The following is a 25,530-nucleotide window of genomic DNA, read 5'->3' as shown; positions in this document are numbered from 1 at the left end:
GTAATTTTCAATATAAAATATTCGCTTGTAAAGAACTTTATATACATATGTAATAATATATTATTTTAAAATATTTCAAGAATTTAATTTTAATGGTAAAAATATTTCTTCTTTAAGCACCGCAATCGAAACAATTGTGCTGTTTTTGGAGGAAAAGTTTTAAAACCAATTTGCCAGGTGGGTATTTTCGAGGAAAGATTTTATAAACAAACGGCCAGCTTTTTTGGTACGCATTTCGAAGCTGTACCGTTGAATATGTTGGTTCATATCAAGAAACAATGATTTCTGTCACTATCGTGACTGATGTTAACCGAAAACACGGCTGTCCCATCCAGTTTGAAGACCTGTGAAGGCGATATTCACTCAGCATGAGCAGTATAAACATAGACTATGGTCAAAGTGTTTGTGTATACACAACTGTCGGGAATAGTCAGATCTGACCGTCGTCAATCTAGTGAAGAAATGACACCGCAGCATCTCACACTCAAAATCCATACCTGCCCTGTGAAGCTGAAGTGAGTATGAGGATGACGCCAATTTTAATTTACACTCGCAAGTGTTTATCTCGCCTGAAATACACACAGCAAGGTGATTACAAAGTTGCACACTCCCAAAAAGGCAATTAGGGTAAACTATTTTACAGAATCGGTTTGGAGACCATGACATGATTAAGCCTCTCCATGTTTTTTTCAGTTATTAGGTATTTTGTAATATACAGAAAGAGTTGGGGATTATATCTCTCAATCCCTTCCATATTATTCTATCATTTGTCCGAAAATGAAAATAAGGAAGGTCGGGAAGAAATGATCAAATAAATAAAATTATGATTTTCTGGCAGCTTGTGTTCATTGTGTCTCTTCGGTCATTGGTGGAGCTCAGACAACTTGTGGTTAGAAGGGTACCGTTACATTTAGGTGGGTGAGATTCTTGAATCTCCAGGTGAATACATGATGTTGTAGCTGAGGAACAGTTTCAAATAGGGTCAATAATAGATCTACGGCTTGGTGATTTTCACCTTGGTTATCTTATTTCAAACTAGCCCACAACATGGTATTCACAGCTACACGTAATCATACTAAAATGTCACCTTGACTTTCATTCATTCATTCTGCATCAGTTTTGTGAAAAGCATAACCAAGCAATAAATAATGTTTATTGAATATTTATTTCTGGGCACACCTAAAAATTCAAGTAGATGCCAAATTTATTTCACACTATATGATTAGCTGCAAACATGTAGTTCTACGGTGAGGCGGTCGGTGAGTTTTGGTTTTTGCGACCTCGCTCACCAGTAGAGAAGGCCCTGTAGAGTTCAAAAGAGTTCAAAATAAGCGAACCACACATGTTGCGGCATTTTGGTGTGAAATCCCGCATATTTAATGGTGTTTCTGTGAGAACTTATGCGTCTGAAAATCTCGGCATTTCTAGCTTCCACTATATGCTATGAGCATCAAACAACATTGAATGATTTGATTTCGAGATCATGATACATGTACAAGTTATTCTGAAGGACAAGGTATGAGTGGGAGGTCAAGGTGACTAGGGTAGAGGGGTGGAGATGACAAGATGTCATTTCATCACCACAATTTTTACATCAGTTGCCAGTTTCCTTTTTAGGTTATTTTTGTAACTTTTTGAAAAATTATGAAAAACTTCAAAATGGGCCTACAGGTGTTCAGGGACATAATCTTACATACAATTATTCAAATTTATGAGACAAATACTTTTCTTTTGAGAATTTTCATGTTTTTGGTCATGAGGTGTCCCTTGCAATGACCTAGTAAGTAGATGCAATTGGCAATCATTTGGATCAAAAGGCAACTACACAACTGCTGGCATACTTCACATGTTTTCATACACTGGCCCACAATTTCAAAGTATCACAATGGGGTTGTTACTTGTTCCATAGTTACATGTATTTTAGAAAGAATTATGAGTTGGCCAGAAGTTTGAACATCATTCTTTCCACATTCAAACTCATACATCCAAAAACAAGTAAAAAGAGAATGGTTTTGAAGAAAGAGCCAATGCTCATGCAAAATGTTTATTCCTGTACAATGTACATACATATCACATGATGCTACACAACATTCCCTATGAATGAATAAATTTAAGGTGAGTTCTGGATACAAACTTTCAATACATGCAAGTACGGTAGCTTCCAAATAAAAAAACAAACACATTGCACTGTACTGCTCCATAATTAGATAACTGTAATTACATGTACATGTATCTCACAAATATTATTGGTAGTACAGTTTTGATGTCAAGTTACAACCTAAAATTGAAGATCAGACCTTGTACAAACTCAAATAATTAACAATTTTTCTCACATTGCACTACATACTCACTGCCACTACAAGTTTCTTGTAGCACTCCTCAAAAGACTATGGAACATCCAACATTACTCTTGTCAAAACAGACTGTATTAGTAAAAGATTCTTGACTAGTGCACACCAGAATAACATTACTGACAAAATGAACATGCACAAGGTAGTACAAGTAGTTTAGTTTGAAAATTTGAAAACCATAAAGTTCAGTCTAATTATCAAATACAAATCAGTAATGTTCATATTTCTTCTTGATGCCTTCCCCTAGGGCTCAAAGTTTCTACAACTGGTCGTGTTAGGACCATGGGCCACCAAAATTCAATATACCGGTAGTTGCACAGAACTCATCAAGGTAAGTCACATTTGCAGTGAGGCTTGTTTCAATCTCTATCTGTTACGCAGTGACCATTTTTACTCAAAAATGTATATTTAATGAAATGTGCATCATACTAATCAAACATTTGACAATTCAAAGCCACATAGAAGAGAACTTTTCATGATGCTTACTAGCTTTTTGGGTGACAGAAACAATATGCTCTTGATTTGTTTTACATATGCCCTCACTCTTTCCTTTGAGTTATCAAGACATGAAAGAAAGTTAGTTACAATTTAATCATTATCCATTCTGATAGCTTAAGGGTGATCGAGTCACTTCTAGGTCATCATAGCTGCAAACATAAGAACACGCACTCTACAACGCACGCATCCACTGTACGGGACCTTGCTTATTGTAAAAATTACATTGTGATTTTGATGGAAACCTATCTTCATACAACTTATTGTCAGAGCTTTTAGCATGAAAGCGGACATTGTTAGTGATCATTGAATGATCATTATGTTATCTTTGAGCTGTAAGTTTTAAATGTTTGAATGTCGATATACTTACAAAGTATTTAAAAATCCCAACAAAATACATTGAAAAAGACATGTTATTCATCAAATTGTGATTTTTCCCATTTCACATATGGAGAGGGGTGATGTTAAGCGATGTAGCATTGTAAATAGGCTGGTGAGCCCATATTTTTATTTGATGCAAATAATGTGCAATACCTGAACAATAATTTATCTGAAAATTAACAAAATTGTTGGATTGGAAATCAAAATAATTCTACAAAGTATGGATAAGGCGTGGTCATTACTTTAAGTTTGCAACAGCTTTAACTGTTGCTTTGGAAGGCCTGAGAAGTGATAATGTAAATTTTTATGCACATTTTGAGCGGAAAAAATAGCTAAAACTTTCATTTATTATTCAATATAGTTCACATGTAAATAAAACAAGTGCAGTATTTCAAGAAAGGAACTGAAAGTAAATATATCGGGTTTGGCCACACTTACGGGAGATTCATAATTTCTGTCATTTGAATGGGATAAAGTGGGTGTATTTCAAATCCTTCTGGCTGCCGAATTAATCTGGTGGCATACTGATTTTTTTGTTTGATCTCATCCTCATATATAAGTCTTATTCTTAGAGAAAATAACAAAAATATTGGTAAAAAAAATTAGTTGCTTGGATCACCCTTAACCCTTTTCCTGCCGAGCGCCCCTGTCCGTTATCTGCCAAGTCGGTCAAAACCGGCCCCCTTTTCCGTGTCTACAGAAGATAGGCTCTCCTGCACGCTTTCCTGCCAGGCATTTGGCGGGAAAATACCGCATTTTCGGGGTACGATTACCAACCATATACGTGTTAGACTTCAAAATTTTTGCATGCCCGTATAGAGGGGCAACCGCTGATGAGGTTGTGTCCAGAAAATGACGAGGTCACGGGCGTTGTTTGCCCCGGGGGACGTGCACTTTTATGCCCTTTTCTAGCTTACTTTTGCGGAAGTAAAGCTCGTTCGCCGGCACGCACGGCCACACCGGGGAAACGTCACCTCTCTCGTGGTTAGTAGAAGACCCAGGGGTTAGTGCTATGGGTGCGGCAGCACCCTCAAACCTGTCCTGTTTCCCCTGGGTTGTGTCACTTGGCCACGTACTTTGAACGACTTGGAAGAGTCGCACAGTGCAGTCTGCTTTGACGTAGTGTCAACGACATAGTTCCGCCATTGAAGGAAGGCGTGTACGTAGTTTGGCCAGTTCAGTGCACACTTAGCTCGTTAGTGTTACCGTTTCCTAACAGGTTAGTTGTGCAGTTGTTACTAAGGTGCAGTTTTGTACCACCTTAGCTCTGGACAGTGCAACTGCTCTATGCACTAACCCCAACGACAGATGGTTGGTACAACGTCTACGTCGCACGAGCACAGCCTCCGTTGGGCTGTGCCCCTCCCACGTGATACAACGCACGTTCATCCATTACTATAGCGTCCTTACGGATCTGCCAAAAACGAAAGTGGGGGTAAAAACAAAACAAACGAAAATATGCGATCATAGATAGTATTTATTCGGGAATAATTTACATTATGCCGAACAATAAATCTCGGAGTCTGTCTCGACGTCCGAGTGCATGGTCCGTGTTTCAAAAATGACAATCGGGGTGGCAGATCCGTGTTTCAAAAATTATAATAGGGGGAATTGTACAAAATAATCCGTCTAAACAAAACAAACGAAAATATGCGATCCATAGATAGTATTTTATTCGGGAATAATTTACATTATGCCGAATAATAAATCTCAGAGTCTGTCTCGACGTCCGAGTGCATGGTCCGTGTTACAAAGATTACAATCGGGGGATTGTACAAAATAATCCGTGTTTCAATTTACAATCAGCGGGATCGTAAAGCACAAACAAACGGCACAACCGTGCTCAAAATGTGATCATGGTCCGTGTTAAGAATACAGTCAAGCCACTGTAGGCGAAGCTGTCCCCTGTCCATTATTTACGTCGGGTTCTCTTGCTGATGGGTGTCGTCGGGGCTGTGTGAGTAGAGGTCTGCACGCCAATGCTCCTCTTACCTCGTAGCATCATGCGATGATGAAAAGCCGCAAAACACTCGCCCTCGTGAAGATGAACCCCGCACAGACTACATCCTTTGGACGTCTCAGACAGTCGTCCGCTCGCAGTGGTCTTACCCTCTCTGCTGCATACTTTACAGCATTTCTGCCGCCCCTCCAAACGGCTGACAACGTGCATCGGCTGATTTTGTGGATTGATGTACGAGGCAAGAGAAACGGTGGCCTCGACCTCTCTCACACTGGGCTGCGATCGCCCACAATAACCGCCAATGAGTTGTTTCCCGACACGCAGATGAAACATCTTATGGGTCAGCTTACTATCAGGGTGTACATGCTTGAAGCATATATATGCATTTACCAGGGCAACATCAATCAGGTAACATGCCAGATATGTCCACCATCTGTGGTTCTTGCGCCCAGTGTGAAAGTACTTGCGCTTCTGGTTGGCTCGGTCGACGCCTCCCATGTACCGGCGATAATTATACAGCGACAGAGGCACTTGTCGCCGCTCGTCTCCCTCCCCCACTGGCACGCACTCCAAGGGTGGATAGACCGTATTCAAGATCAGCACCTGAGCGTTACTATCCTGATAAGCAGTGATGTTAAGACGAGAGTCCGTTCTGGTCGTGGCTTTCATATCCCCAACAGACAGAGGAAGGCGCTTCCTCTTACCCGGCGGAATTAATTGAGGGGGCATGGTGCGACGATTACGGCGGTTAAAACTCCCGACCATGTAGATCCTGGTCTCCATCAGCTCTCTAGCAGTAACGACCGTGCTAAACAGGCTATCACAAAATAGGCTGTGATTATATCCACAGAATGGCTGGACCAGCTCCATCGTAATTCTTTTCACCACACCTCGCTCCTGCCGTCTCCCATCAGTCCGATCCCGAAATTCACACCTAGGTACGGTGCAAAGTTAGCGATGTATGCAGTGGTGGAGTTGCACAGCTGCCATATCTTGAAACCGTCTCGATCAGGCTTATGCGGTAATCTCTGCTTAAATTTAGAACGGCCCTTAAATCGCACCATGCCCTCGTCGATGGAGATCTCTCTACCCATCTTATAATTATTTACGCACCTGTCAACTATGGGCTCCATCCATGGATTGATTTTATAGAGGGGATCCTCCTGACACCGACGTCGGCGGCGTGCCTCATCAGGATCACGACGTGGATCGTTCTCTGGGTCTGCCAGATGAAAGTATCGCATAAGCTGCTGAAAGCGACTGCGGGTAATCACAGTAGAAATACCCTGGTTTCTCAGAAAGGGATCGCTAGACCAATAATCCTCCACTGATGATTTACGGTCGATACCCATACAGACTAAGACGCCAATGAACGCCTGCACCTCTCGGTAGTCAGCGTTACGCCAGTATTTATCTACTTTCCTAGCGATATATCGCTGGTGGAATTTGGCGTATTTATTAGTCTCGTCCTTGGCCAATCTGATCAGTGTAGCTGGAATAAACTTAAAAAAGTAATCGAGCTCACGGGAGTGGCTGGGCAAGGTGAAAGTCGGTCCTCTCTCATGGTCAAAATCGGTCTCCTCAAATATATTAGCATCGGTAGTCTCCGACATACGCCAGACAGGAGGGGTGTCGTCCTCCGCCAACACAGCAGCAACGTCATCATCGTCGTCAGAGCTTGCCTCACCTACATACTGCCTGTCATAAAAGTCATCGTCCTCTGCCGCATCCTCGTCAACCTCCGAGTCGGACTCAGCGGTGATATCACCGTCGTCTGGGCGTCTGGGCCTGAACTCGCCCGTAGCGGCATCAAGGATCATATCTGGCTCAAAATCAGGTGGGCTATCCTGATAACGAACCCTCCGCACTATCTTTTTCGGCGGGGACATCGCAGCACACGAAACTATGGCAGGAGCGGGCTGGGCAGCCTCTGCTGATGACGAGGACTCAAGCTCTTTCGCACTGGGCACAGGAACCTCTCCTGACGCAGGATGAGGGCTCATGGTGCCACAACAGGTGGTGTCTCTCCCGGAGCAGCCGGGGGAGAACCAATGGCATCAGCCGTCTCGTTACTCACTGTCTCACTAGCAGCAGCAGACGTAGTCTGTGCAGGTGAAGTATCTCCCACAAGAGCAGATGTAGTCTCTGCAGTTGAAGTAGTCTCTCCCGGAGCAGCGGGGTGAGAACCACTGGCAACCGGTGACCCGTCATCATCCTCATCGGCAGAACGATCGGTCTTACGTTTACGCTTACCACTGGGTTTTTCAGCCGGAGATAGCTTCGCCTAACGGGAGCGTTTCTTGCCTGACTTCTTAGAACGTTTACTAGGGACATCACAACAATCGCTACCACTACCGCCCGGAGACTCTGCATCTTTGAGCTTCAGTCGTCTGCTCGCCTTCAGAAAACTTTTGCGGTCCGTCAAGCTCATGTCTGGAACAGTGTCGACAGACTAGCAGGTCCCTCCCTTTTAAAGCCACAGGGAAACAAAGCCCTGGACATGATTGGACGCAGGGGTGTTAATATATGCATCCACCTGTTATTATAATGGACCTACGGCAATCAGTCCACCAACCGGCGCTGACATTCCTACCCGTCATGTAAATTGCCTGTCCGCACCATTTGATATGCTAATAATACTCATTTGCGATGCAAATCCCTTGAGCACTTAGCATAACATAGTCAATGTCATTAGCATCTCAACTTGACATTCCGTCCAGCTGGGTACATGGCATGCGCACCTGCCACCCAAGGACGTTGGCCCAAGCCCATGTTTAGTACGGGTGGGAAACCCGTCTCTTTAACCTCATGTCCCTTCTAAGTACGCCTGCGCAGGGCGTATTGTCATCCAAGTCGGTGACAAGCCAACCCGACAGATCGCCCATTAAGCAGTAATGGACTGGCCGTCTCGTTCTTGTACGGCAACGAACAGTGCTTCAGCGGCTTGTTTAGGTCATAACCGTCGCCTGCCGAGCGTTTTACCCAACTAAGGCGGTCAAAGATGAAGGATGCCAAAATTGTCAACAGCTGTCTCGGCCTCGTCCGTTGGGCAAACATGGCTCCTTCAAATAACGTGGCCAGCACGTCTACGTCATCAGCGGTGATGACGACCCGTCATTGACGCCCGAGTGCGTAAAACTCGGAATATACCGACAGGTACCTCTACCTGAGTCGGTCATACTACGGTATAAACCAAACACAGGTCTGCCAACTCCCGTTAGACTCGGCCGTTAGCCGAACTTCACAGGGACAACATAGGCGTAACAAGTCGGTGAACAACGGTTCACGCACCTAACCGCAGCCGCCAAGTCGGTGAACAATGGTATCAAATTTTGAGGCCATGTTCGTGAATGGCAAGGCTGAGGCGGTGTGTTTCGTTGCACGGTTGAACGTCTAGAGCCAAGTGCAGCCGACAACGTCCGACATCTGAGTGGGTAGTCTTTTCGAGAAGGTAACAAGTCGGTTAAAAGCGGTGGTTACCCTTCACAAATGTCGCTCAAGTCCGTTCGGATCAGTTCCATGTCAGGGACTAATCAAGCCGAGTCCGTCAAATCCGTCCGCACTTCCCGTCAATCAGGACCAAGTCCGTGATTTTCGTCTCGCACCATTGGCAAAAAATTGCACCGCCAGCTGAGGCGGTCTTAGGCGGTTGCCTTACAGATTAGCGTTGCCGAGACGGTCAATTTCGGCCGCAATCTATGTAGTGCCTCAGAGCCAAGTTAACCAAAACTCCGCTAGAATACGTCAACGTGCTAACCTGCCAAGTACGCTACTCGTCCCCCCAAAAAAACCAGTCCCCCACCGGGGTGGGGGACTGGCTGGGTAGCTTCCGCACCTTTCCCTGTCGTTGGACTCTCTGTGAACCCATTTCGAGAGCAAACGCCGTTCCTCGCCCAAAACCTGTCCTCGAACGACCCCTAGTGCGAGCAAGGTTTGCTACACGTAGTTCCGTCGACTAGGCAGGAAAGGGGGTACCAAAAAGTAGCCTGATTTCCACCGCCTTGGCAGGATAACGGCCGTGGCTGCTCAGATTCTAGCTACACCGAATTTCAAGCGGATTTTCACCGACTTGGCAGGAAAAGGGTTAATGTCATAGTCACTGCTGGCATGATATCAAAAATGAGAACTCTGTTATATTTCAGTCAATCTATCCCTCTGTCACTAGTCTATCTGAAACTACAGTGCAAGATACAATAGTTGATACCTATACTCTTGACATGGTTCCCCATTCTGTAGTTGGATTCCTGTGTTTGGTTTTAGATAGGCCAAACGCCATTACTCATTTCTCTGTCAATACAAATGAAGTGGCTTCCATCAGCCATGGTGCATGTGAATACTGAGTACCGTAGGTGCAGGATAAAAAGTTTGGAAGATTGATGTTATTCATAACCATTCATTAAATTAAATATATACACAACAGTGACATCATGAGCAAATTTAAGAAGCTTGATATGCTCCTGATAAAAAATCAAACATTGGTAAATACATGTAAGAATGCACAACAGGTGACAACACAGCCCTGAGATTCACCACTGTCAGGAATAATAAGATGTGAAAATTTTGTTGCCAAGTTTTGCAAGTTGTTGGATATATATTTCAGGAAATCATATGAAGTAACACAACATGTTGAGACTGAAAAATGACTTTTATACCATTTTTGGAGACTGAAATTTGTTATTGGAATTATTTCACTACTACTACCACCTTAGAATTTAAAGTGCTAGAGATTGAAATGCTGAGCTAATTAATATAATCGCATAATTGATAGATTTACTTGAAAATATTTAAATTGAAATAAACATACAGGGCGCCGAATTTCGGCATTTCACTCACAAGCTTGTATAATTTTCACACTGCAACAGTGAAGACTACAGTTTGTAAATGTGCTTATAATTATTAATACAGTCAAACCTGTCATAGTGGTCACCCTTACAGAGCAGTCACCTCTTTATAGTGGTCAATTTGTGGCAGTCCCGTGGCATTTTACATGTTAAAGGCCCTCTACAGAACAGCCACCTCTCTTATGTGGTCAGTGGTCACATGGAATTGCTCCATTTTGGTACAAAACCTGTATATAATGGTCAATATATCTGACTCTCAATGACTCTATCAAAAAATGCTCAGATTGGAATGCACGAAATAAGTCTACTTTTACTGATTTACATCTGCATTACAAGCTTTCAGATACTAAATAGCTGTTCTCTGTTTTTTAACAGATTTATGTTATGGAATTTTATAATTGCTTTTATCTTTCCCTAAATTCACCACTTAGTGCACCACCTACACCGAAAGTAATGCCACACCCACCCTCTATTAGGTGGGCAAAGTTAAGCTAAAATGTTGCGACATTATACGCAACTCAGCACACTGAAAGTGAAATTTGATTTTCGTGAAATTTTAAACGCCATTTTTTCTGAAAATAAGTAGCTCAGTTTAACTGAAAAAGTGGATATTTCCAATTAAAATCGATGTATGAGGCAGGTTTCATTAAAAAACTGAAGAAAAAACGATAGAAAAATAGTGTTTTTCCTCTCCAAAATGCCACTTTGTACTGACCGGCCACAGCGCTCGAGCGGTCGCCGCTCATGGCACGCACTTCTGAATCCAGTCAATACCTATTTCGCAACGGAACTGCTTTCGGGCCCTGTGCACGCTGTCATAGAACTGTGAAACTTAGCCAGGAAGTGGCAGACCATCCCATTTACATGTAGTGGTGAGTTTTTGTTGTATTCTGGGAATTTTAGCCAGCAACACGAGGTAAAGTGAGTACGGTAAATTCGGTGTAGATTTTTCCCATTTAGATACATATTTTTGCCATAAAACTTGTAGCATGCTCTTTTTAAACATCATTCCAACATTTCTGTGAAATATGACGAAAATCTGTCCACGAGCACAAGTACGAATCATAAAAACAAAATCGTGTTCATTCATAGACCTCAGTACAGTGTGACTCAAGATGGCGGCGGAAGGCAGTCACACTGACACACCATTGACAGCCTGCCTGAGGCTGAAGTTAGGGACAGCTATTTCTTACAATTTCATGGCTGAAAATGAACTGCATTAAAAGACAATTGGCAGTTTAAATTGATTTGTTAGAATTAAGTGTTATTAAATAACATTGTGACAAAATTTCATTGTATTGTGAGCTCTAGTTTTTAAGTTATGTGAATTCAAAATTCATAAAAACATAAAAATCCATCCATTTTTCGATGGTACGGTGCCGCCGTAATTTTGACTAAGTCAGACAAAATATTTTCAATTTTCAACACTCACAGTTTCAAAATCCAAGACTGTGCATCAGTCAAATCTTGATTTTTCTGTAATATTGGGTAAATCTGTGCACAAGACACATAGTTTAATGATTCCATGTGAAGTAAATAAAAAATTATGGGTTGCCAAACTTGAAGGAATCGGCATTCATTAAATAATTTTAAAATTTGCCGAAAATTGTCCGCGAAAAAGGCATTTTTATTGCTTTAAAAAGTCGTAACTTTTGATTGGATACAGCTATTTGCATAATTTTTTTTTATTTTTCTTCTTTTACCCCATTCTTGCTAAAAATCCATTTAAACTGTGTGTATAAACAAGAGAAAAAATGGCTTGGCCACCCTACCTCTATAGAAAGGCCACCTCCATATAGTGGTCACTTTTTCTTGGTCCATTGAATGACCACTATACACAGTTTGACTGTACTACAGAATTAAGACTGCTGTACAGTCTATTCAACAAATCACTTTAACAACTGTACCAGTAAGTTAAAGATGAGCTACAGGTTTATTGAAAATGAAATAAAAATAAATGTGATTCTCCCTCTCCCCCCCCCCCCCCCCCCCCCATCCCAAAGGATATATATATGTATGGATTCTACTTACACTATATCTTCAATGGTGACATTCTCAGGTATCTCTTCAACTGATGTAAACTGCTTTGTTTCGGCAAGATATGAGACGTCTCTTGCAGGTATGGTATGGTATATGGTATTGATATTTATTATAGTGACATTTACACTCGCAGCTCGCCGCTGCAAATGTGACAAAATACAATACTGGTACATGACTGTAAGGTACAATATGTGCAACCAGCCCACATGGGTTTACAGGTCACCTCGAGGCAGTAAAGTACAATAAATTAGCACTGGTTATGCAGAAAGGTTTTCCTGACAATATAAGCTGCTTCAACAAAGAATGCTATTAGGTGCAGGTACTGGGGCAATACCACCTTTGAATGTTGTTTGTGTAATTGTCAGAGTTCCAGGACAGTAAGAGATTACCCTGTGAGATAATACAAACATACAGTAAGCATGATTTACAAGTCACTATCCTCCTGTACATATCTAAATTTCTTGTAGACAGTTTTTTAAATTACAGTATATGGTATAAATAAGAAATGCAAATATATTGATTTTAAATTCAAATCCAGTGTTTAAAAGTTAAATAGCTGTTACAATTCTCAGGTTCTCAAAGTAATTCTGCTTTGCATTCAGTATCTACATGATGCTAGTCCCTTTTCCCTTGAAAATCCACTGAATTTGATTGTCCATAATGAAGCTGATAATAATCTACCCTGTTGAGTTAAAATCAATTCAAAGTAATTTTGTACTTGATGCATCAATGTCAATCATTGTGAAACCAGTGGAACCAGTAAACCACACATTATTTATTGAAACTCTGTAAAATAGTGTCTTCACCTATTTTGAATTTCAGCTAGGGTACTACCTTGATGGTGCAATATGGAACGATGAAGTTCAACCCTTACAGCAGGAGACATGGGACTTTACCACATATAGTAAGCAAATGATCACCTGCCAAAGTTTTTTTTCAAATTCATATAATTCGTATAATTCATTACATGTTTATGCATTTCTTTCGTAATCCACTTTGATCCCTCTTCAACAAGTTCTTCTGTAACAACTCTTCTGCTTTCCCTTGTTTCAGATGAATTTTTAGTGACTTTGTAACACACTGCAACCTTCTCACCAAGACCAAACCAATAGTTTATGGCTGCCTGGAGGTAATCCTTGCTACCATTGTGAATGTGTCTGACATCGGTAGAATGGGACACAATAAAAGTGAGAGTCAGTGAAAGTTTTAATTCACTAAAAAGTAAGTGTAAGAGTGTGTTAGTGTTTCAATTTCAAGTTCAAGATGATGTTGACTGCTCGCATGGAAATTCAGATTTACTGTAGGTCGAGAACTACTCATCAATATACTCATTCAATGTTTATATTTGTCACTTTAAACATGTAAGTTGCTCAGTGCTTCCTTTACTCTCCATCTCATAATTATGTACAATTATCTGCAATAAGTTATTTCAGGCATGAAATAGTAAATTAAACTTTCTAACCTCAAAGTTGGCAGGGTAGCCATCTCCTCTGTCACTCTGTTTTGAACAGTCTACCATTGAGTATTTCCTTGTCCTGGTTATTGTTTGATTTGCTGTCAGTAGAGGTTGTAAATAGGTAACTTCTCCTCCCCAGTAGTTTACCGGTAGGACTCCTTGCAGTGGTTTGACTGGAAATTGAGATAACCATGTTGCTTTTCCTTTTGACCATTTATTTTGTAAGAAGTCCTGTTAGCGTCGTTGCTTTGGTTAATGAACCATTGTTGAGTATCTGTCCTTCTGCTCAGTATGATGCCGTAAATCATCAACATATTATCAGCTGGACATGTATTGTCATTTTCACTGTGGTTCCATCAGCAGCCAGTGTTTATTCATTCCATTGGAAACATTGAGAAAAGGGGTTATTGCTGATACCCTCAGCTGTTGCATTTAATCTCATCATTGTTGTTGTTGTTGGATTTAATCTCACTGTTGTTGCTGTTGTTGTACCGATACTGTGATGTGTAGCTTCTGGTGGTTCTTTCTTATAGCACTTCCATTGTACCTTTGTAGTAGCTGTCTGTATTTACTGGAGATGTTACATTCTGTATACTTTTCTTCTTGAACAGCTGCCACATTCTTTTCACATCTTGGTTTCTTAATTGATGGTTCTTTCAGAGGCACTGTAGGTGGATTGTAATATGCACTCTTTGCTTTTGGTGTTAGCTTCCTTCTGTGCCATTACTGAAAGAAGTGAGACTTTCTCCTGATAGTGTTTCCCTCATTTGTTTCAAAGTTGTCATAAGGAATTTCACAGCTGGTGATGTCAGGATAAACATCTTTATCTTTGAGTTTCATTATCTTTTTTTTAAGCTTGACCAAGCTTTCTTCCATTGAAGCGGTGTGCATCTTGTCAAGGTTGTTATGATCGTTATATGATGAACAAGCTTGGTACAATTCTGTACCAGTCCTGCAATGTAAAGCAGGAATTTCGGCAGGGCTTTGTCATGATATTTCTTTGCCAAAATGCGACTAATGGCATGAATAAAATGAGCCGCACAGATATGTATGACTGTGAGAGAAGTGGGAATTGCCCATACACCATTAATAACTGCCCAGGTCTTCTGCAAGTAGTTATTCACATCTTGAGCATTGAATGCAAGTAGGGCTGTCTGAATAATAGCCCAACTGAAGTCCATTTCTAAGTCTTTGTGGGGACACAAATTTGCCAGAAATTTGTTTCGCTGCTCTTCGGAATTTCATGAGAAAATGGGTGATGGATGGAATTGAGTGGTCATTTGTCAGCATTTCAGCCAATGGAAGTGGTGGATTATCAGAAAACAAGTGCAAACTTCTGTTTGCTGGTACTAATGCATAGTAAAGGATCTGCTCCTTGATGGTTGGTGGTGACTGTACAGTACAGATCTTGTAGCCTCACTCTTTTTCTTTGGGAATTGTTGTATAACCTTTACCGGTGAGTGCACTTGTATTTCCCTAACTATTCCTTGCTATTGTCTGTTTCGATTTTTGCAATATAGGGAAATCTGCCTGAATTGCTCTCAGCTGCTACTAGTCTCAGTGTTTCTAATTTTGGCAATATTGGGAAATTTGCCTGAATTGTTCTCAGTTGTGTGTCTGGTTTTGGCAATTGATTTTGGCAAGTATTAGCTGAAAAATGACTTTATGCTCTTGATATGGAGGTGCATATACTGAAAGCATCATCTACCGGTATGAACTGTTCATAGAAAGGAAGATTAGGGAGCGTTTTCCAGAAGTTTTACTTCCAATTCTGCCAATATATATATATATATATATATATATATATATATATATATATATATATATATATATATATATATATATATATATATATATATATATATATATATATATATATATATATATATATATATATATATTATATATAATATATATATATATATATATATATATATATATATAGGGAGCTTTTTCCATATATATATATATATATATATATATATATATATATATATATATATATATATATATATATATAATATATATATATATATATATATATATATATATATATATAGGGAGCGTTTTCAGAAGTCTTGCTTCCAATTCTGCCTCTCTCTCTCTCTCTCTCTCTCTCTCTCTCTATATATATATATATATATATATATATATATATATATATATATATATATATATATATATATATATATATATATATATATATATATATATAATATATATATATATATATATATATATATATATATATATATAAATTCGTTTGTAGGATATTACACACGTACCATCTTCTGGTTCAAATAGTTTATTATAACAGCACAACGTTTCGTCCTAAAAGTAGGACTTCCTCAGGTGCTACAGATCAAAAAGTTTCAACACGGAGTAAGTCACAGTGATATTTAACGTACAAAGTTACATGTCGGAGAAAATACTAAGTGACAGTATGGTGAAAATACAGGAGTTGTTTCTTACCTATTTGAATGGCTCAGATGTTGAATGGCAATTGGGAGAATGTTTGAATGTGTATTTATAGTGTGGCTGGGAGGGCGCTAGTGTTGGAATTTGAATAAAGACAATGGGAGTAGCTAGCTGTGAATATTTAGGCCGTCAGGTGTTAATGTCTTTAATTTGTATTTACAGGAGTTGTTTCTTACCTATTTGAATGGCTCAGATGTTGAATGGCAATTGGGAGAATGTTTGAATGTGTATTTATAGTGTGGCTGGGAGGGCGCTAGTGTTGAATTTGAATAAAGACAATGGGAGTAGCTAGCTGTGAATATTTAGGCCGTCAGGTGTTAATGTCTTTAATTTGTATTTTCACCATACTGTCACTTAGTATTTTCTCCGACATGTAACTTTTGTACGTTAAATATCACTGTGACTTACTCCGTGTTGAAACTTTTTGATCTGTAGCACCTGAGGAAGTCCTACTTTTAGGACGAAACGTTGTGCTGTTATAATAAACTATTTGAACCAGAAGATTGGTACGTGTGTAATATCCTACAAACGAATTTATCATAACCACGCCACCAACAAACACTGGGACAACCCCGAAAAACCACAGCGAACATATATATATATATATATATATATATATATATATATATATATATATATATATATATATATATATATATATATATATATATATATATATATATATATATATATATATATAATAAAAACTCAATTACTCTTGTGTCATGAGAAATAAAAGGTAATTTATTTTTCTGGTTTAACCTGGAAAGTATAAAAGAAAAAGAAGAACGTTGTTGATATCATGGTCAACTAAGAATAATTTCTTATTTGTATTTGTATTGAATATATATGCATTATCTTAGTACACTGTATATGAACTCCATGGTATTGTTAATGTATTTTGGTAAAAAACATCTTGGCACAGAAAAAGGTGAGTCAAACATCTTGGTGATTTTACGGCTTGTGTTCACCAATGATGGGAGAGGAGTTATTCGGGTCTTGCATCAAATTATCAGTTTAACTCTTTAAAGATGTGATACATGTGATCACCACATAAGACAACTGGTGTCATTAAATGAACTATGGATAACTTGTACATAGCTCTTGATAAAATTGATGGCAAGGTCAACGATCTCATACCAGTTTCAACACCTTGTGCTTTCTAGTTGCTGTCACCAGGATATCTTCCACATTTTCAGTGATGATATCTGTAATCTGTTGGAGTAGATCAAATGTCAAGAGAAATTCTCAATAGCATTTCTAGTTAAATTCTTCATAATCTTTTGCAACATCTTTTTATCACATACTTCATTATATTTTCTTCATTAATATACTCCCTTGAGACAAAAGTAAAAGAGGCAATTCAAATTTAATCACCAACATACTCTCCCAAGTACATAGGTAAGCAGACTCATTAACTTGCACTCATTTTTCTTAAATCATTGCACTTATAAAATTGGAAGATTTCTGTATTGTAGTCAATGTTAGATCCAAGAAGTTAACTATTTTTAAGTTCGTCTTGATAGTTATTTTCAGTCCTATATCGCGAAAAGGGATGTAATATTCCTTTTTTATTAATGTTACCTGAGATGTTTTGAAGACAGCTAGGCCATCGTGTCATGTATTACTATTTTTGTGCAAGGATGTTTAGGATTTAGAGACCTTTACCAGTTCACATATTTCTACTCCACCATAACTCCCCATTGGGACGTCAAACATATCTTTATCGTCTTGTTTCATCCATGGCTGATCTTTATCAAATAGAAGCAATTTTCTGGCGTTCATTATGACATTGATATTCTCATCAGATATTATGGTGTACTGTTTCACAAAACAAAGGGACATGCGGGTAGACATTGAGGATATCAAATACTATGAATTTGTAACTTTTGTCTGGTATGGCGCGCCTTGAACCAGTTTATCACTGATGTTGAATTTCTCCATTGATTTACACCAATGGATGATCTTATCTCGGCATTTATTCTGTCAAGCATCTCCTAATACTCACCCGTCCCATTTCACTCTTGTTCGGGTTGATTAGTCTACAGGTTGGGTTGTTGTGAAAGTTGTTTTTGTGATCTTTCAACGTGACAAATGCTTGTTGTTTGGCCAGTATATTCATTCTGCTGTTGATGCCAGGATGTTCTGCTATTGTTCTTTGCTTCAGTATTCATGTCAGTATATGCTTTCTCGTTGGCAAATTTGTAAGTCTTTGTTATGTTTTTCCATAGCAGTTTCTCGTAATAGGTATTACTGACCTTGTAGAAAATTCTCGTTTTTTTGGCAGGCACAAATATTTTATCTGATTGTTTGACAGTTTTGATATCTGCTTTTAGCTTGTTTTGGAAGGTGTCATCCGTCTTCCTGAATTTGATCTTTTCTATCATTGCAAGCATGTCGTCCTCAAAAGGTTTCATCATTTCAATCTGTGGTGGGCATTTTCTTGTTTTGAAGCCAAATTTCTCCTTGTGTGTCTGCTCATCAATACTATCTCTATCCTTCAGGAAATACAAAGCCTTCCATATCATGCGTTGACCACACTTTCAGCCTCTCTATAACTTCAGTCGGGGCTTGCATGTAGACATTCATTCCCAGAACCGGGATGTTTTTTAGTGAAATATCCATACTGGGTTCAATCTTGCTATCAGCATTGTCGACAAGAGGATGTTTGGTCTTAACACATTGGGATGTTTGGTCTTAACACATTGCCAAGGATGCTATCGATAATCTGTAAGATGCTATATCAGAACTAGAACAAACCATTTCAACTAGCACCCAGTTCATTGGAGAGTTTTGAAAAGGGGGGGGGGAGGGGGAGATAAAATATTGAAGAGTGTAAAACACAATTTGTTGTAGTTGCAATTCAAATACTAAAGGAAAGGACATAAAATGACTACACCATATCAAATTACACTCTACAATATTTTATTCCCCTTTCAAATCTTTCCAGTATAGGCAGATCAGTTTACTCAGTGAAGCAGCTGCCTGCTGAGTTTGGTGGATTCCTAATCAGTCAAATCTTCACACAATAAAACAGACTTCTTATAAACGTCAGGTCATATAGCAAACTGCTCAGCCAATTGGGTGTGCCAATTTCTCTGATGTCTGCTGTAGTAGAACATTCTCTCAATCCTGGCAGCAGGGTGCCGATAGTGGTAAACCTTACATTTATTACACCGACCACCACTGTTTTTCTTTCATACAAACATAATGTCAGTATGCATGATCAACGTGGCTTAATCAACAGTAAAGTGGCTATTTCAAGACCTCTTTGATGGCCAAATGTTAGAAGGCAACTTAGTTACTCTAAAGGGTTTAAGGAGAGTAGCCATTTATATCTCTGTTTCTTCATTATGGTAGAAATCACTCGTCCACTTTCATTTATCCTCTTTATTCCATACCAGTAGAGCAATCACAAATCTCTCAGACAAATCTATTCAATTCAATTCAATTCAATTCAAATTACTTTATTGTCCATAAATGAAACACGCACATCCACAAATGGAAAATTTTCTCTCGGCACCACAAAGCTCCTGACTTACAATAAAAACACACACACATATATACACAGTCTGGGGAAAAAAACAATAAATTACGTATAAAATTCTGAGTTTAAAACTGCCACAGCTGAAGGTATAAAAGACTTTTTGTACAAGTTTTTACGCGCAAAAGGTACCTTAAGTCGTCGACCTGACGGGAGGATTTTAAATTCTGTGCTGAGTGGGTGTGTTTGATCCTGATGGATCTGAATGGCTTTCCTCTTCAAAGATTGGTAATATATTACTGAAAGTTGCCGTTGTTTTATACCAACAATCTTTCCTGCCAGATTGACAACTTGTGTTAATCTCATTTTGTCCTTAACTGAGAGGTTCCCGTACCAGGATACAATATTAAACGTTAAAATGCTCTCAACAAGCGAACGATACACAGTTACTAAAATATTCTTACTGACATTAAAGCCTCTCAGTTTCCTGAGGAGGAATAAGCGCTGCTGTGCTTTTTTACAAATAAATTCAATGTTGTCTGTAAAACGACATTTCGAATCTAAAATTGTACCAAGATATTTGAAAAGAGACACTCTTTCAATTTGTTTTCCATCTATATTTATCGGTCGAAGTAATGAGTCCGGAACTTGCTTCTGTGCTCCCATGATACAAAGTTCTTTAGTTTTACCGACATTTAATTCAAGAAAGCTTTGGTCAAACCAAGACTTCAAATAATCTATGAATAGAAGATAACGACTAAGAGAGTATTCGTCTTTGAGTCGTGCAACTAAGGCCATGTCATCAGCAAATTTTATGAGAGTGAGAATGAAGTTATTACATCTTAATTCATTTGTATAAACAGAGAAAAGAACGGGTGATAGTACACAGCCTTGGGGAGCCCCCGTATTTAGAATCAATTCTCTCGAAAGATGACCTTGTATGCTTACACGTTGTGGCCGATCACACAGAAATGATCTGATCCAAAGAATAAATGTAGTGTTGGTTTGCAAATCAACAAGGCGTTTGAGCAGAACATGAGGCTGTATTGTGTTAAATGCTGACGAAAAGTCCATAAACAAAATTCGAACGAAATTTCCAGTGGAATCCATATGACTCGTAATTAAGTTGAGAAGTGTTAAGGTTGCATCTTCTACTCCTCTCTTAGCCTTATATGCAAATTGCAGCGGGTCCATACGATCGGACAGAGACGTGGTGAGCCTGTTACATATAATCCTTTCCATGCATTTACATATAACGGAGGTCAGAGCTACTGGCCTAAAGTCGTTTAACAATTTAGCACCCGTTTTTTTAGGCACTGGTATAATAGTTGATGTCTTCCAAATACGAGGAACAGTATGGATATCCAGAAAGAATTGAAAAAGACAGGTACATGTAACCATCGGGCCTAACTGATATGCACATTCCTTTAAAACCTTTCCACTAAGACCATCAGGTCCAGGGGCTTTGTGAGGATTAACCTTTACGAGAACTTTGACAACTTCATCAATTTCGACCTTAACAGGGGACAGGATTAGATTATGGCAAATTTCATCACAATGCTGTCTAAAATCTGAAACATCAAAACGTGCATAAAAATTATTCAATTCATTGGCAAACATAATTGGATCATTACATTGCATACCTTGCTGCTGTTGCTTCCTTCCCATCATTACATTTAATCCTTGCCACGCTTCCCTGACATTACCACCTGTAAATTTCTTTTCAATTTTACTTTTGTACTCAAGTTTAGCTCTAGTTTTACTTCGAAATTCTTTCATAAATTTGTTGACACTGACTTTATCTCCTTTTAGGAATGACATTTTTTTCTCATTTAAACAGTGTTTTAAATCTTTGTTTATCCATGGTTTGTTATTTGCATAATTGATGTAAGACGAGATTGTGTCTGTTAGTAAATCCACATCCTGACCACAGCCATCAAAGAAAACATCCCAGTCTGTGGTTTCGAAACAATCCTGCAATTGGTCAATTGAATCGTGAGTCCAAAGGCGAAAGTTATGAATTCGTGGACCTTCTCTCTTCAGCTTTTGCCGATACTTGGGTAACAGATGTACAACATTGTGATCTGATCTTCCTAATGGCGGACGGCACCTTGCAGTATATGCATTAGCCACGTTTCCATAGCACAAGTCTAAGGTCTTATTCATACGCGTTGGACACGATACATATTGATGTAAATTAGGCAAATATTTAGTGATATCACAGGTGTTGAAATCTCCAAGAAGAAATACCGGCTGATCGACTGACCTATCAACTGCGTTGTTGTAGCTTTCAGCTATACGTTCAGCTGCCAGTTTATTATCGGGACCGGGCACGTACACCAGTATCACGGTCACCTGGCCATACTCACGAGGAAGATAGAATGGCCTGAACGATTCATTAGAATTTAAAAAGTGCTTTGAACTGACTCATTGTAAAATTTGTTGCCCAGCTGTTTTTGACGAGCATGCATAAGCCACCGCCGACTTTTTTATGAGTTTTCTTGGCATCACGATCAAATCGAATGGTTGTATATCCATCTAAGTTGATGTCGGCATTTTTTTCCGATAACCAAGACTCTGTGAAGCAGAATAAACTGCTTCGTCGGTAGTCGCAATCATACTTTGACAACGTTGAAAGTTCATCCATTTTGTTATGAAGAGAACGCACATTCGATAATGTAATGGCTGGAAGAGGGAGTCGACAACCTCTCCTCCTCATTCTGTTCCTTATTCCTCCTCTTGACCCCCTCTTTTTCTTGAAGTTCCTTGCTGTATGTTTTGAATTAAAACAGTCTACCTGTATGTCAGTGTTTATATCAGGAACAGGAGTATTGGTGTTTCGGAAGCTCAGCAGGTACTCACGTGTGTAGGAAATCAATATGGCAGGCTTTTCATCATAGGAGTATCTCTCTGCAGCTAAAATTGTCCGTATCGAGTCAGATACGACGCACAGGACACCCAGAACAGCAATACACTTTCCAAACATCTTTAAATACATCCTTGCAAGCTTTTAGAAAAGATTCATAGAGAAAATCCGGAGAAAACTCGCACAAAGTCAGGAGCATGTGAGCCACGGGTCGGCAGACTGAGTCGCGCCCGATTTAGATTTGTTAAAGCTCCATAAGCTTTATCTTTTGGCTGTTTTTTTTTTTTCAGAGCTTTTGTTTTGTGCATTGAACCCCTAAACTGTAATTTAATGCCAAGTATTTAGCATATCAACACAACCTGTATGAGTATAATCTCCATTGTTATTGTTAAAAATTGTATTCAAGTCCGGACTAGAATTCACTTGTAAACAATAAACAATGATCACTACACACATACAAGCTGTGTTGCCAAAAGAATACTCGAAATTCAGCATGACAAACTGATTAGGGTCAGACACGGTAGTTGATATACAGAAGCAGAGCACTGAAAACTTGCCACAAGTTACAGCTTATGTCCCTTTAAGTATATACTGCCTTTTGCATACATTCAAACATAAAAATACTATTACATATTGGGACTAGTAGATAATTTTTCTGGATGAGAAGACTCCTTTTGCATATCATATGACATCATCACTCTGATAACACAAGTTCTAGACAAAGCGTAATCTCTGTGAATGAATTTCAAGTGAAATCAAAATGAAGTGATTAATAGCTGTGTTGTACATAGCTGATCTGATGACAGTTTATGCACTAATTAAGGAGTGTTGGAAACAAGAAATAAAATTAAAATGTATCAAACGTAATGATGATTTACTTCTAAGTGTTATAGTATTTACATGATGTTTGTTCTAGTGACCAATGAAGAGATGGTAACCAGCAAAGAACTGGCTACTATGGAGATCTGAAATTTAGCAGGCTGGATTTCTGAAATGTGAAGAATCACATGACAAGAACAAGGAGTGAATCACACCGAGTGTTCGGACCATCAACTATTCTGCATAGACATGCCATAAATCACTGTTCAGGTACGGAGCTTGACAATCCATGATAAGAATTCTGGGATGAATGCTCACAGTGAACAATCTCACTTAAATCATTGATGAGGTCACAACATGCAGTGGGGGAAACAGTATCAAAAATGAGTTTACTTCATTCTGATTTCACCAGCTGCTGCGTTTTTCACAGCAAGTAGAGAGTGCGGAAACTTGCTTATTGCTGTTGTTTCATGCACTTACTTTGATCATAGACGATTGGCAGTCAGCAACTCCAAAACATAAACAAAAAATCAGCTGTTTGAACTTATTTTCAAATCCCTGAAATGCAAAAGTGGGAGAATCGGATAGTCTTTCCTATTTCAACTTGATTCGCACAGAAAAAGCCCTAACAGAGACACTTACATGTATATCCGGAAGAGCAGCTTCAGTGTGCTCAAAGTTAACCTTGACATGTACAGCTGAGCGCAGTCAAGTCAACTGTGACCATGCAAGCCACGACTGCATAACACAAGTGTATGAATTCTTGTAAAATAGTCCGTCACATTCTTTCCCAGTAATTATCATTGCTGAAAGGTTTATTCATGCAAAGATGAATACAAAATACACGAGGCAGTTCATTCACGCAAAACTGAGTCTATGCATGTGATAAATATATAATCCCCCGTATACCTCACTCGTATGTCTGCGTGAGTGGCTGCAAGTGGCTGCGTAGCAGACTCGTGATTCCCTGTGTAGCGGCCATATCCCCGTCGCCTACAGCTTGGAGGGATACGGCCGCTACACGGTGAATCACTCGTCCATGACGCAGCCACACTCGTTCAGAACACGGGGTTTTTATATATATATATATATATATATATATATATATATATATATATATATATATATATATATATATATATATATATATATATATATATATATATATATATATATATATATATATATATATATATATATATATATATATTACCAGTATATATAGTCTGTCGTAGAACCTTCTATTTGTATTATATTTGTCAGAATCTACATCAATATCAGTATGGTTTGATGAGATAATGTTTAGAAAATGGAAGCAGTCATTGAGGTAATCTGCAGAGAAAAGGATTACCGGTAATAACACTTGTGCTTTCTCTTGTATTTCATTTATACAGCTGTATCCTACTGAGATAGCAACTGAATTGTTTGCACTCTCTGTATCAACCAATGTAGCTGGCAGTACCAGACTAAACGATGGCAATACTTTGATGCAAATAGATCCCACTAGATTGTTTTGATTTGCAGCAACATCCATAACTGGACTACAAGTTGGCAATACCATGATGGAATGAGACCCCTCTGGAGTTATTGGATTTGCAACCATATATCCATTACTAGACTACAAGTTGGCAACTGATGCAAATAGACCCCGCTGGAGTGTTTGGCTTTGCAGCCACATCCATAACTAGACAAGTTGGCAATACTGTGATCGCATTAGACCCCCAGGAGTGATAGGATTTGCAGCCACATCCAAAGACTAAGACTACAAGTTGGCAGTACTGTTATGGAAATAGCTAACCCTCTGGAGTGCAATACTGTTACGGTAAACTGCAGGATGGTAATACTGTGATGCAAATAGACCCCACCAGAGTGTTTGGATTTGCAGCCACATCCACAAGACAGGCAACACTGTGATACAAATAGACTGAATAGACCCCTCTTGAGTTATAGGATTTGCAGCCACAGTCCCACTACTGGATTACAAGATGGCAACAGTTTGTACACATGACACTGAAAGTACCAAAGTCACAATCATTGCAGGAGATAAGAGTGGTGTTACGCCATTACTAAAACTGATAGTGTCAGAGTTAGAAATGTTAGAGGAGGTAGAGAAGCGGTACACCAGTGTTATCTACCAACACCATAGTAGAGGAATTTGTACACTGGACAAGACCTACTGCATTACCATTGTGTTGTAAATCTTGTGCTTGATACCATTTTCATATTTGTGGATAATACTCCAGTCAATCAGTGCAGTGTGTGGCTTGCAGAGAGTTCACTCTCTTTCAAGCTGTTATGCTTTTTTCTTCAATTCCGAGTACAAGTGAAATCTCATAAATACAACAATCATGAATGAATG

The 25,530-nt window shown here is 39.1% G+C and overlaps 1 long non-coding RNA gene across 2 annotated transcripts; it reads left to right on the top strand.

Annotated features, from left to right (window-relative positions):
* Nucleotides 1–221: 221 nt before the first annotated feature.
* Nucleotides 222–25,530, top strand: LOC139145914 (uncharacterized). Of its 2 annotated transcripts, none has more exons than XR_011555049.1 (5): nt 222–515; nt 2,599–2,682; nt 12,088–12,147; nt 13,122–13,289; nt 24,566–25,530. It is a non-coding gene; the product is annotated as an uncharacterized lncRNA (long non-coding RNA). The 2 variants fall into 2 exon arrangements; XR_011555048.1 differs by lacking the exon at nt 24,566–25,530 and adding an exon at nt 23,269–23,534.

Source organism: Ptychodera flava, chromosome 12, assembly GCF_041260155.1.
Source record: "Ptychodera flava strain L36383 chromosome 12, AS_Pfla_20210202, whole genome shotgun sequence".
NCBI classification, from domain to species: domain Eukaryota; kingdom Metazoa; phylum Hemichordata; class Enteropneusta; family Ptychoderidae; genus Ptychodera; species Ptychodera flava.
Note: the sequence above shows the minus strand (reverse complement) of the source record. Positions and strands in the feature narration are given on the sequence as shown.